The sequence below is a fragment of the Oryctolagus cuniculus genome, chromosome 2, assembly GCF_964237555.1.
Source record: "Oryctolagus cuniculus chromosome 2, mOryCun1.1, whole genome shotgun sequence".
Classification (NCBI taxonomy): Eukaryota; Metazoa; Chordata; class Mammalia; order Lagomorpha; family Leporidae; genus Oryctolagus; species Oryctolagus cuniculus.
The window spans coordinates 17,143,880-17,158,296 of NC_091433.1; positions in this window are offsets into that span (position 1 = coordinate 17,143,880).

Consider the following 14,417-nt stretch of genomic DNA (forward strand, 5'->3'; position numbering starts at 1 on the left):
AAGTGGCCAGGGGGAACCGCCCTTCCACCAGCAGCAAACCCAGGGAGGGCCGAGCAGACGAAAGAACAGCGCAGGGTCCTGTGTCGTTCCTCCACGAAGAGGGGGAGCGACAACAGGGAAGTAAAATGACCAGCTGTCTTGATAGAGAATGATTATGACATATCCACAGTTAGTCAGGTTGTCTCCCTCAGCTATTATATGAGAAAAATTGACAAGGGAATTACTTTCCCAGGGGTTTCTCACAGCACTGGCCAGAAGGCTTAACTTACATGTCAAAGCTATGAGCATGTGGAACCAGCTAGTGCAGAAGGGGATGCCTCCCAGGGAGTGCCAGTTTAGACAGCTCAGTGTTAGAAAGGCTCAGTGTTGTGACATAGTGGTTTAAGCTGCCACCTGCAACACTGGCATCCCATATTTGTACTAGTTCTTATCATGCTGCACCACTCTAATCCAGCTTCCTGCTAATATGTCTGGGAAAACAGTGGATGATGGCCCAAGTGCCAGTCTCCTGTCTCCAGCCTGGCCCAGACCATGTTGTTACAGCCATTTGGGAGTTGAAACAACAGATGGAGAAGCTCTCTTTCTCTCTGACTCTCCCTCTTTTTCTATAATTCTTTCAAATAAATAAATATTTTAAAATTCCAAGATTTGGAAACTTGCACATGTGTAGCAGAAAATGAGTGTGGTGTTTGTAAGAGATGACGGAAAGATCCAGGTTGACACTAAAGAACACTGAGAACAGCCGGCATTGGGGTGTAGCAGGTAAAGCTGCCACCTGTGACAACAGCATCTCATATGGGCATTGGTGTATCCTGGCTGCTCTGCTTCTGATCTAACTCTCTGCTTATGACCTGGGAAGAACAGCAGAAAATAGTCCAAGTTCTTGGGCCCTTGTACCCATGTGGAAGACCTGCATGAAGCTCCAGGCTGCTGGCTTTGGCCTAGCCCAGCCCCCAGCTGTTGCAGCCATTTGTGGAGTAAACCAGTGTATGGAAGATCTCTATCTCCCCTCTCTTTCTGTAACTCTGCCTTTCAAATAAATAAAATAAATATTTAAAAAAAATACAAGGCAACGGAAAAAAACACACCAATGATCACTAGGAAGACAGCAGGAGGCTTATGCACCATGTTACTGATTGTTCCTTTCCTTGACAAGGTTTCCCAGGCCGGCTACTGGCTCACAGGGGCAGGTCCTGCCTCTGGAGGCACCTTTGGGCCTTTAGAGGGGCTTGCTTCAGTTGGCAGAAGTGAACTCACTTAGGGACCCCTTCAAGTTTCACTACAGTGTGGGTGGCCATGATCACTCAGACAGGCCCTCTCTATTGTTCTGTTAACTGATCTTCAGGGGCCTCTTTTTCCAAATTTTAAACAGAACCTGCCCTCCTGGTTGAATTTGGGTAGGAGAAGATGTCTTCATAAAGTACTCGCAAAAGATGGTTTCTTATCTTCCAAAATAGCTCTCTGGTCCTGTCCCAGACTGATTACACCAAACATGATCTGATTCAATTTGCTGTGTGTGAGAAGGTCAGTCTTAAAGGAGGATCTGATATAGGTCACTTCCAAAGAGCTGTTCTCAGCTTCCGGTGGGTGCAGTGTGGATTCTGCGTAGTGCTATGGGAAACTTTGGCCCGTGGTTTGTGGGTTTCTTGGAAGAACTTAGATATAGCTTCCTTAAGGTATGAGTCATTTATTCGACTTTTCTAGAGGACTTGGGCTTCTAGGAGGCCTGTAACTTTCAGTGTATACCTAGAGAGACTGAGAAGGTCTGGGAGACATTTGCTATAAACAAAGGACGATTATCACTCTGGAAGGATTTGAGAAGTCCAGAACAATGTCTTACCTTTTTTAAGAGGATTATACAATCATCTATAGCCTTCTCAGTGTGGGTGGGGAAGGCATCCATCTATCCCATGCAGATATCGATGAACACCAGGAGGTGCTTGAACCCTGATCTGGGGAGCATCTGTGTAAAATTCATCTTTTAGTCTCCTAAATATGTCCCTATGTGTTGAGTTTGAGTTGATTTTATCAACAAAGGTAACATAGAGTGGTCTTGGGAATTCTTACAGGCACAAATTTAACAAAAGTCATTTCCTAATTTATGGTCTTTCTAAGCCCTTTGCCTATAAAGACTCCATGGACTGATTTCCATAGGGTATCTCTCCCATGATTTAATGAGCTTCTGTTGGTCCACCCCAGAGATAAGAACCGCAAAGCTTTTGATAAACCAGCTGGTTTCCTCCTCCCCATGTCCCAACCTTTTAACCTCATTGCAATCTTGTTGGGAGCTTGGAAGGATAAATCTTTAAAACTAACACCTTGCCAGGCTCCTGAGATTAGACCTTCAATTCAGTAGCTTTATCTCTCTGTTGTTTTCGGACTCTCAATGGACCCACTCATTTGGTGGTCCTTGTTGATGAAGCTGAACTGCCTCTAAAAGAAGCAAGATTATGTCTTTGTGTTTTATCAGTGAGATTTTGGCTGTTAATAGTCCCCTTCCCTTCCAAATAGCAACATGAATTTCATATCTTGGATCAGTGTTAACGGTTTCTTTCTTTTTTTTTTTTTTTTTACCTTTTCCCAGTTGGAAGACATAAATCAAGGCAATCAGTTCTGCCTTTTGGGTAAAGTTTCAAATGGAAGCCCCCCCATACCTCTTGGATATCAGTTAAACCCATCACAACATAGCCTGCCCTCTGGCTTCCTCCCTCTGTAAAATTGCTATCACTGGCACACCGCTCAGAATCCAGGTTCTCGGGGGCTCAAACCTGAGGCCAAGCCTGCTGGAGTAGGCTTCTTCTATAGTATCAACACGCATGCATATCCAGAAAGGGGATGGCCAGGTTTAGAGTATGACCTTTAAAGTAATCCTGAGGGTATCTAGTGGAAGAGCTTGGCTTTTAATTTTCATTCTGGTGGCCAGTGGTGTCCTTTGACCTGTAACATTTTCTGCATCTGGTGAGATGTTTGTTCCTCTCTGAGTTGTCCCAGTGCTAATTTAGAGGGCTTGCTGACCAATAAGGCAGTGAAAGTTACTGCTCTTAGGCAACTGGACTATCACTGAGCCACAGGGTCTAACTGATTTGATAAGTAGGCCACCAGTTTCTGGATAGGCCCTCACCTTTAGTCAGAGCTTCTAAGGTGATTCCCAACCTTTCATAGTCATAAAGAGTGAATGGTTTGTCTAAATTTGGAGTCCGAGAGCCAGGGCCTTGTCCAAAACTGTCTTTAGGATCTCAAAGCTCCCCTGGCATTCTGGGTTTCAGTACAGAGCTTCTCTTTGTTCACCTTCTGGAGCCTGATACAGGAGTTTTGCTGCTAACCCAGATTTGGGATCCAGACGCAGCAGAAACCACCATCCTTAGAAATCCATGCAGATGTTTATTCTTTTAGGGGAGTTGTAGGGCAATAATTTTTTTTTTTCATCTCATCTGCTAGGGCATGAGACCCCCATGGTCAAAATAAAATCAGGCATTTGGCTGGTTGTAAAGAAATCTGGGCTTTTGAGAGGCTGAGGGCTTCAGCCACAAAATTCCAGGATTGTATAGTACTGTAAATGGAATTTCACTGACAGGAATTGGTGATCAGCAAATCATCTCCATGTTGTAATAGGGTATGTTTTTAGGGTGAGAATAGGTGAAGGATAACTCTGAAACCTTAAAGGAGCACAGCCCAGATGTATTGTATGGCTTCTGACTATTTGGTTTTCTCCACTCAAAGGCAAAAAGATATTGGGACTCTGGGTGAAGGGAAATTAAAAAAAAAAAAGTATTCTTTAAGGCTAGTCCTAGTCAGTACAGTATTGGGTCTTTCCATATACATGAGTGGACACAGTATATGAGTTTCAGACCATGGAGTAGCTGGGGATAACTGCCTGGAAGGCCTATGTAAGTCAGTACTCCCTGTCTGGCTTCTTGAGTGTTGCAGAGAGAATGACACAGTTTAATCAACCCATGCTTCAAGAACTGTAGCGGGGTTGGAATCCTTTTAAAGTCTCTAGTTTGATGGGGTCCAGTCTCTTCCATGGATGTCCTACCCCTGGCATTAAAATTACTTCTACTGACAGATGCTAGAGGCTAGCTATGGGAATGAAGTGTCCATGTAAATGTGTCTATCTGATTTTTAATATTTCCAAGAAATGGCAATCTCTAGTGAGGATAAATTTACTGACACATGGATACCCTGGTCGGGGCTCATGTTACTTGTACCTGGTCCCCTTTGAGGGTGACAGTGGCTCAGAGTTGCTTAACAAATCTGTACCCAGAAGTTGGGTAGGGGATTCAGAACATAAAAATAAGTGAGTTACAGAATTAGAAACATCTCACAGGCAAATAGGAAATAAAACTGTCTTGTCTTACATTGACGATTAATCCTTATAACCTTGTACTCATGGTTTAAGAGGGGGCTAGCAAGATCCGTCATGACAGAGTTTATGGATCCAATGTCCATAGAAATTCAGTTCCTCTACCTGCCACTTCTAGAATGATCCCAGTCTCTGCTGGAGTGGTGGTGATGGATTGTGCTGAAATCAGAACCAAGCAGGTGCCTTGGCCCTGTCAGTCAGTGAGTGCCTGCCTCCCTTATGAAAGGCTGTCAGGGAGGGGTCTATGGCCAGGGCTGTCCAGTCTCATTTATCCAGAGTTGCCAGGGTTCTCCCTCACTGAGTGACCCTCTCCTGCAACAACCATACCACAATAGGCGCACTTCTTGCATTCAAGGCTAGCGGGCTCTCCCTCTGGTTGTCTAATCCCTTGGATTTGGGGGTTCCTCCTAAAAAGACTAATCATTTAAAGCATCCAAAGCCACACATTTCCTGAGGCCAGTGGTATGGCATAGCAGGTAAAGTTGCCTCTTAGGATACCAGCATCCCATATGGGCATGGATTTGTGTCCCAGCTGCTCCACTTCTGATCCAGCTCCTGCTAATGGCGTGGGAAAAGCACAGAAGACGGCCCAAGTGCTTGGGACCCTGCCACCCAAATGTGGGAGAACTGTAAGAAGTTCTTGGTTCCTGGCTTTGGCCTGACCTAGCCCTGGCCATTGTGGCCATCTGAGGAATGAACCAGCAAATGAAGAAGGATTTCTCCCTCTGCAACTCTGCCTTTTGAATAAATAAGTAAATCTTTTTAAAAAAAAATATGCACATTTGCAGCCAATTTTATGTCTTTGCCTACCTTTTTTGCCCTATCTCTGTAATAGTTGAAGGCTTCCTCTGCCAAGATTGACAATGGGGTATGAGGTCTTGCCTCTAGTTTTTGTGAGTTTCTCCTAATGTGCAGGACTGACTAAGAAAATGCATAGCAAGTAAATTTGACCCTCAGTGGATAAAGATCTTAGTTGATGTATTTCCTAAAGACCTCAGTTAACTGACCAAAAAAAAAAAAAAGACATTGTGGTTCTCTTCCTTTTCCTGAATTATTGCTTTAACTTTGTCATAATTAACAGACTTTCCCACGCACTTTCATTCTCTCCTTGTTCCTCATTGGTTTAAAGCTGGCACTGGATACATATATCTAGAAATGGTTATTTACCATATTTGGGAGGCTTGATTTATTGAGCCTTGTTTCTATCCCATCTCAACAATCAGTACATTGTCCAACATTTTCCAAGCCTGTGCATGGGGCAAATTTACTTCTTTCCCATGTGCGTGAGCAGGTCTCAAGATCTTCCTAGATCCAGGGAAGAAAGAAAGAGCCTAACTTTGATGGGGAAAATTAGAAAGTGATATTGCAAAAAAGAGTGCTATGGTCTGAATATTTGTGTCCCCCCAAAATTTACATGCTGAAATTCTAACTCTCAAGAAGAGGTTATTAAGAGGTAGTGCTGTCCTTACTCCAGGGATTGGTTTTGGATCCTTGATCAAATATGAGTTGGCTGTAGATGTTTGGATTGATTTCTGGTGTTTCTATTCTGTCCATTGGTCTATCCATCTGTTTCTGTACCAGTACCATGCTGTTTTGATTACAACTGCCCTGTAGTATGTCCTGAAATCTGGTATTGTGATGCCTCCAGCTTTGTTTTTGTTGTACAAGATTGCTTTAGCTATTCGAGGTCTCCTGTGTCTCCATACGAATTTCAGCATCATTTTTTCCAGATCTGAGAAGAAGGTCTTCGGTATCTTGATTGGTATTGCATTCAATCTATAAATTGCTTTTGGGAGAATGGACATTTTGATGATAATGATTCTTCCAATCCATGAGCATGGAACAATTTTCCATTTCTTGGTATCCTCTTCTATTTCTTTCTTTAAGGTTTTGTAATTTTCATCGTAGAGATCTTGAATGTCCTTGGTTAAGTTTATTCCAAGGTATTTGATTGTTTTTGTAGCTATTGTGAATGGGATTGATCTTAGAAGTTCTTCCTCAGCTGTGGCATTGCCTGTGTATACAAAGGCTGTTGATTTTTTTTATTTTATTGTTCTACTTAATACTTTTGGTTGAATACTGTAATCAATACACAATTATTCTTATGTGTTGAAACTTAACTGCAAAGTGATCGCTGTTAAATATAAAAGTGGGAATAAGAGAGGGAAGAGATGTGCAATTCGGGACATATTCAAGCTGACTTACCTCAAATGGTAGAGTTAGAAACATACCAGGGGATTCCAATTCAATCCCATCAAGGTGGCATGTACCAATGCCATCTAACTAGTCCTAGTGATCAATTTCTGTTCACAATTGATCATAATGATAGGACTAAGAACCAAAGGGATCACATAAACAAGAATAGCGTCTGCAAATACTAGCTGATAGAATCAAAAAGGGAGAGAATGATCCAACATGGGAATTGAGATACACAGCAGACCCCTAGAATGGCAGATGTCCTAAACAGCACTCTGGCCTCAGAATCAGCCCTTAAGGCATGCAGATCTGGCTGAAAAGCCCATGAGAGTATTTCAAGCATGGAAAGCCAAGACACTCTGGGAAAAAAAAAAAAAAAAAAAAACCCACTAAATGAAAGATCTCCGCGAGTGAGATCCCGGTGGAAAGAATGGGTCATCAATGAAGGAGGTACCTTTCTCTGAAGGGAGGAGACAACTTCCACTTTGAACATGGCCTTGTCTAAATATGATCAGAGTCGGTGAACTCAGGGGGCTTCCATAGCCTTGGCAGCTCATGACAAGAGCCTAGGGTGATTACTGAGGCCATAAACAAGAGTGTCAACTTGTTAAGTCAACAACAGGAGTCACTGTGCACTTACTCCTCATGTAGGATCTTTGTCCTTAGTGTGCTGTCCATTGAGATTTAATGCTATAACTAGTACTCAAACAGTATTTTTCACTTTATGTTTCTGTGTGGGAGCGAACTGTTGAAATCTTTACTTAATGTATGCTAAACTGATCTTGTGTATATAAAGAGAATTGAAAATGAATCTTGATGTGAATGGAAGGGGAGAGGGAGTGGGAAAGGGGAGGGTTGCAGGTGGGAGGGAAGTTATGGGGGTGGGGGGAGACATTGTAATCCATAAGCTGTACTTTGGAAATCTATATTCATTAAATAAAAGTTAAAAATAAAAAAAAAATGAAATGGACACTAAAAAAAAAGAGGTAGTGCTTTGGGGAAGTGACTGGGTCACGGGGCACAGTACTCCTGAATGAGATTAGGGCTTTGATGAAAGACTCCATAGAGCTAGGTCATCTTTCCTATCACATAAGGACACAGCAAAAAGGCATCACCTACAATCGATCACCAGACACCAAACCTGGCAGCACTTTGATCTTGGAATTTTCAAGTTCAAGAACTGTGAGAAATTGGGTTCTATTGTTTACAACTAGTTAGTTTATAACACTTTGGTAAGCATCCTTAATAGTTAGAGATGGGATGACTATAGGGAAGGGGATAATTTGCGATGAGTTTCTCAATCTACGCCAGGAAGATACTATTAAAATCTCTGTGAAGCACAGGTTAAAAGTCTGTCCCAAACTGATGGAGCCGGTAAAGCACAGAGCCAGGGTTCAAACCAGCCAGTCTGGCTCCATGGTCAGTAAGCTTTTCCTCTATATTAGCAATGGCACAAAGGGCTGATCCGTGTGCTGCAGAAATGCTTTCAAAGAGCCGCAAACTCAATCTTGCACATCAAGGAAGTTTTCATAGATAAACAAGTGTCTGTTCCAAATCCTAATGGACAAGGAGGAAAAGACACAGATGCTGCCTGTTAAAGACATCACATATCTAAAATATTAAGGATTGGGCACGTTGATGGTGCTTCCAGAGAATTGCAAGTAATTCTGTGGCCTGGAGCATTGAGAGTCACATTCTATGACAGGAAAGGTGAATTTTGGTTAAGAGATGAACTCCTTTTAAAACTGAACTATGGTTTTGAGATTTAATCAGAAATGTTAGCAATCCAGTGAAAAGTTTCAATCCAAGGTTTAAAACATCAGATTCTGGTTTTATAATTTTTACCCTGGCAGCCATGAAGAGAAATAGAGTCACCTAGGATTGCAAGTAGAGGGCATTATTTTTGGGGGTTTTGTAGTGACTACAAAGTAAAATTGTCTGAATTGATATAGAGGCATTGGGGATAAAAAGAAGATACTCTGGAAAATGCTTGGAACACAGGACATAATGACTAGAAAAGGTAGTGAAGGAGGAGTAAAGATGATTGGGTTCTGGCTTAAAGGTTGCTTGGCTAGGGTCCCATGGAGGTCATGGGATAAAGGTATTTCAGAGGAGGAAATGATGTCCTCTCATTTGTATGTAGTAATGAATATATTTAGCAGTGTGATGGAATGGAAAGACTGGATTGGAGAAAGTGATTTTAAAAAGTCACCAGTCTATAGAAATATGTTCCAGGAAGAATATCTGGAATAATATAGTAATGCACTTATTAGGCATTTGTTTTATACTGGGAAAAGTTATAAAGCACTAGACACAATTTATCTAGTTTAATTGCAGCAACAATCCCATGAAGGAATATTATAATTATATCTATTTCAACAATGAGGAAATCAAAGCATGTCGTTATAGGTAGGGGAACGAGCATTCCATCCTGGTCAATCTTGTTTGATAGCCCATGCAGCACATTATGAAGTTAAACTGCTCTTTTGCGTAGAATAAGGGAGGATTCTTGGGGCCAGAACTGTGGCTTAGTGGATAAAGTTGCCACCTGCAGTGCTGGCATCCCATATGGGCAATGGTTCAAGTCCTGGCTGGTCTACTTCCAATCCAGCTCCCTGCTAATGCAGCTGGGAAAGTAGCAGAAGATGGCCCAAGTGCTTGGGCCCCTGCATCCAAGTAGGAGACCTGGATGAAGCTCCTGGTTTGTGGTTTCAGCTTGACCCATCCCATTTGGGGAGTGAACCACCAGATGAAAGACCTCTCTTTCTCTCTCTGTCTCCCCTTCCAACTCCCCATGTCAGCCTCAGCCTCTCCCTCTCTGTAACTATGACTTTTAAATAACTAAATAAATCTTAAAAAAATAATGGGAGATTCCAGTGCAGAACAATGTACAATAGAGATGCAAACTTGGATTTACAAGGAAAAGGAGGTGGTGCAAAAGTCAAATCCTGAAACATGTAGATTATTGGTAAAAGCAGAGTTGTGTTTTGGTGAATTATTTCAGAAAAAATGTTATAATCATTATGTACAAAAACAAAAAGCTCATAACTAAAGATAGTGCAAAATTATATCAACTGATAATACACTAAGTTGGAAATTTCCCAAATAACCATAGCATGGTGGTGGAGGGAGGACTTTCCTACCCATCCTACCATACTCGTCATTTCTCTTCTGTAAGACCATCATGTTAGTCTGGCCTGTGAAGAACTGTGATGGAGCACAGGATTGTAGGCAATGTTCCCATGAACCTTATCAGAATTCTGACTAGCTGTGTGCCATGGAAACCAAGAAGAGAGAATTTTCCAAGGATGCAGAGGCTGCATTAACAAGAAGTAACAAGATGTCAAGTACAGGAAGGCCTGAAATAACTTAATGATTACAGTTAGGAGGCAGGAGCCCATTAATGACCTTCTCATAAGAACAATAAGAAACTCATAGTTCATATACTTAAGATTGCTCCTTGAAAACCAATAATGGTTCTGGTGTTGTGGTGTAGCTGGTAAGGTCAACACCTGTGATGCTGACATCACATGTGGGCACCATTTTGTGTCCTGGATACCCCATTTCTGATCCTGCTCCATACTGGGATGGCCTGGAAAAGCAGCAGAGGATGGCCCAGGTCCTTGGGTCCCTGTCACCCATGTGTGAGACACAGATAAAGCTTCTGGCTTTGACTTGGCCCAGCCCTGGCCACTGCAGCCACTTGCAGAGTAAACCAGCTGGTGGTATCTCTCCCTCTCTTTTTCTCTCTCAGACTTTCTCTGTCAACTCTGACTTTCCAACACATAAATAAATCTTTTTAAAAAAAGGAAAGAAAACTAATACCACTCTGTTTTTCAGGCTATATTTTTGCATCATTGGTATCTCCAGCTAATAATAAGAGCTACTGTTTCTGGATACCTTTCATATGCCAAGTTCTGTAATTGGCACTTTTATTATGCCAAACGTCTACCAACATGGTAGCATATGTCCACGTATTTGACAAGTGAAGATACCCAGGTTTAGCGCAGTGAGGCCATGAGTCTGATCATTGATAAGTCAACATGTAGAAGCAGAACTCACCAGGTTCAAAGACTTTGCTTAGTTTTCACCAAGTTGTGTAGTCTCCCTTGCTTTTCTCCCTTGCCAAAAGTATGCAGAAATGTCATAAATTGTATTTGCTGATTCCTGGACTTCATTTTAATCAGGTGTCCCAACTTCATCTCCCTTCATAATTTGCTATTCCTAAAGCTCACACAAGCAAGTTTCCTTTGGCTTTGCTATGAAAAGCTTAAAAAGTAATGAAAAGGTTAAAACCTTAAGACAGGATAAGGAAAAACCAACAAAGGGCATGGGTCTTGCTCTTTCTTTACAGAATGGGAAGCTTGAGTGGAGGGTGGGCCATGCTTCTTGCTGTAGTTACCATGCCAATGCCAATGCCCTGAAGCTGGCATTGTATGACAAGGCCAATTTAACTGTCCAAACCCAGCCTCTCATCTGAAATTATTCAGAGTGGGAAGATCATTGACCCAGCTAAGTCAGAGACTAAACAAATCCCCCAGAGAAGAATTCAGAAGTATATGTTGGCAAATGGAGTCTGGAGTTTCGCCTGACCTGAAGTTCCCTTTTATTTGACCTCAACACCTTTGTATCAGATTCCCTTGCCTTCTACTTTGGATGTTTTGGTGTTATGTCTATTATGTATATGGTGGGATTCTATTATGAGTAAGAGATATCCTATAACATGGTGTACTTCTCTTTGGTCAATTGAGTTCATTATATGATATAGACATAGCAAGCAATATATGAAAATATATAATATGTTTCCTTCTAATATTCAGAGATAAGATTAAAAACCAGCATTTGCCAAATGCTTATGTAGCAGACACTTTAAGAAACATATATGTATTACATATTATATCCCACTTATTAATTATAATTGTGAGGAAGTTGCTACCAAATTCCCACTCTTCACACAGAAAAGCAGGCAAACACAGAGGAAGTATCTTATCAATGCAAGTAACCCCACTGGGCACAGTGTTGTCTGGAAATACCAGAGAAATAGATAAACAGAAATAAGTCCAACAAGAAAGTTCAAAAATAAATCAAAGTAAGGCTAAAAGTATATCAAGGGGTGAAGAAAGAAAGAAAGAAAGACCTAAAAACAAGCCTGCACTGTGTAGCAAAGAAAACCAGCAACGAGGAAAACAGCACTGGCTCTAGAGCTAGATTTCAGCTATTGCATTTTCCAGTTATTTTGTACAACTGTAAGGTGATATTTAGTTTATTTAAAATTTTTTATTGGAGAAAGAGAGAAAGAGAGAGATGGACAGACAGAAGTCTTCTAATCGCTGGTTCACTCCCAAATGCCTGTAACAGCTATTACTCTGTCAGACCAAAGCCCAAAGCCAGGAACTCCATCCATGTGACACGGGTCACCAGGACAGAAGTATCTGAGCCATCATCTGCCTCATAGGTTGCACATTAGCAGGAGATTGGACCAAAATCTGAGTAGCTAGAACTCAAACTAGGCACTCAGATACGGGATGTCAGTGTCCTAAGCGGCAACTTAACCATTGAACCAAACACCCGTGTCAGCTTCTTTAACCACTAATTTTTATCATCTGTAAAATGGGACCAGAAAATCTCTGTCGAGATGACATGATAATTAATTGTGATGATGTGTGAAAAAGCCCTTAGCAATTTTCCCATTATCATATATCAGTTCTTAGAACAATTCCACATGATACTCTGCCCAATGAATTAAAGCAGGTATAATCAAAATAATGATGATAATGAGATAATCAGTGATGATAGGTGAGCATGAGAATGGTATTTTTTAACTGATATAAATCTAGCTGATGGAATATCATTGTGGATCAATGACTAAGCAGATGGTATACTCATTACAATAAACCTTCCATATATACAGGTTCTGCATTCTATCAGCCAACCGTGTATCAAAAAATATTTAGAGAAAAAACACATCTGTGCTGAACTTGTGCAATTTGTTTTTCTTCACATTGTTCCCCAAACAACACAGTATAACAACTACATAATAGCCCTTCAATGTATCAAGTTCCATAAGTAATCTAGAAATGATTTAAAATGCATACACAGGGGGACAGTGTGAGGGATGTACACATTTGAAGATCTTAATATAAAAGAGGGTGTTCTGGGCCCAATTCCCAAGGATACTGAGGAAGAACTGTATTGTTTTTGGCAATCAGACAGCAATGGTTTTGGAAATCCATGTAAACCATTCTTGGATTTAAAGTTTATTTTCTGACAATGAATGTGGTGCACAAAATTATATGAGAAACGAAAAGTAGGATGTTAGCTTTCGAGCAGGTAAAGTCATTATATGAATTCAAAGTTCCTGATTGCACACTCTAATGATTACAGATGCACCCTACCCTTCATTCCGTTTCTATTTTTCTCAAAGTACTTTGTTTCTTTCCTATAAGGATTTACCACAAATGTTAAATACAAGTACATACCTCTTATACATTTGATTGTTTAATAGGCAGCTCCCAAAACACACACAAACTGTAGTCTCCAAGAGGAATGGAATCCCATTGTTTGACAATGGATGTACAATACCAGGCTCAGTGTTTAGCACAGAGCAGCCATTCAATAAAAATGTTGAGTTATTGTTTCTACTACACCACAAGGTACAGCAAATGCATAGACAGGAATACACCACTGTTTTCACATAGTGAAATTTGAACATTCTGTAAGCTTTACCTGGAGCGTCATGGAGGCTCAACTGTGCAGAGCAGCAGACAGGGGAAGGGGAGTGCTGACCTCCTGGAGCTATCTGGGGAAGGAAAAGATGCCTAAACAGAGGTGTTCAGACCCCAGTGATCCAGCTGAGGCCTGTTCAGTACAACCTTAAGTGTTTGTCCCTCTTCTCTGCAACTTATTAGGTCTCAGTGCTCCTTGTAGTCTGGCTGTTGTCATGGGAATCAGACTCCTCCCTCTTGAGGTTACTGCCCAGACGGCTGGCAGAAGTTTGGATGCCAATTGCAAAGTTCCATACTCAAAAGACCCAGATGGAAGAATGTCAAGGACCCTAGGTAAGTTCAGAGGGTGAAAACTATGATCCAATCTGGCCTGGACTTCTTTAGCAAGGCTTCTGCCACCTGTCTCCTTGGTTCACCTGATACTTGCCAGAAGGCACTATTGCTTTCTAACAACTTCCATCACTAAAATACTCCCCCTAAAACCACTTCCTCCCCTGTTCTAGCCAGAGTAACTATATCTTGTATCTCTCCCCCTAGTATCGTCTTGTCTACAGCAAGAAATCTGTTGTATAGTTAAGAAGATTCTAATCACATAGGGCCCGAATTATTATCAGCAACCAGAAAGTTAGATTTCTATTCCTCATTAAAAGGCAAGATTTTATTTTCTGAGGCACAACTGTGCTGTCAGCATGCTCTGAAATTGGAATATAATGAAACTGTCATCATCATACATTGGGGAAATTCAGTACTCCCACTCTCACCCCAGTAAGTCAAATGACTCTTTAAGACACAACAAGGAAAATGCCACCAATTCTTATACACTCCCCCATTTTCCCTTCTATCTTTGGGAAGATGGAGTGATAGGTCTATCACCAAAATATATAAAACAACAAGATACACTCAGGGCTGCAGGTACATTATAAAGGATTTCTGGTGGGAAGGCTTGTCTCAGCAATACTTGGGAAAAAAGAGAGAGAATATACTCTTTGCCTGGTGTTGCATATAAATCCACTCCATAGCTCCTTACCAGTTTGTCAAGTGCTAACTCAAGACCCACCTTCCTGTGGCTCATCAGGTACTCTCATGTACATTTTCCTTTTTGGTAAAGATTTATTTATTTATTTGAAGTCAGA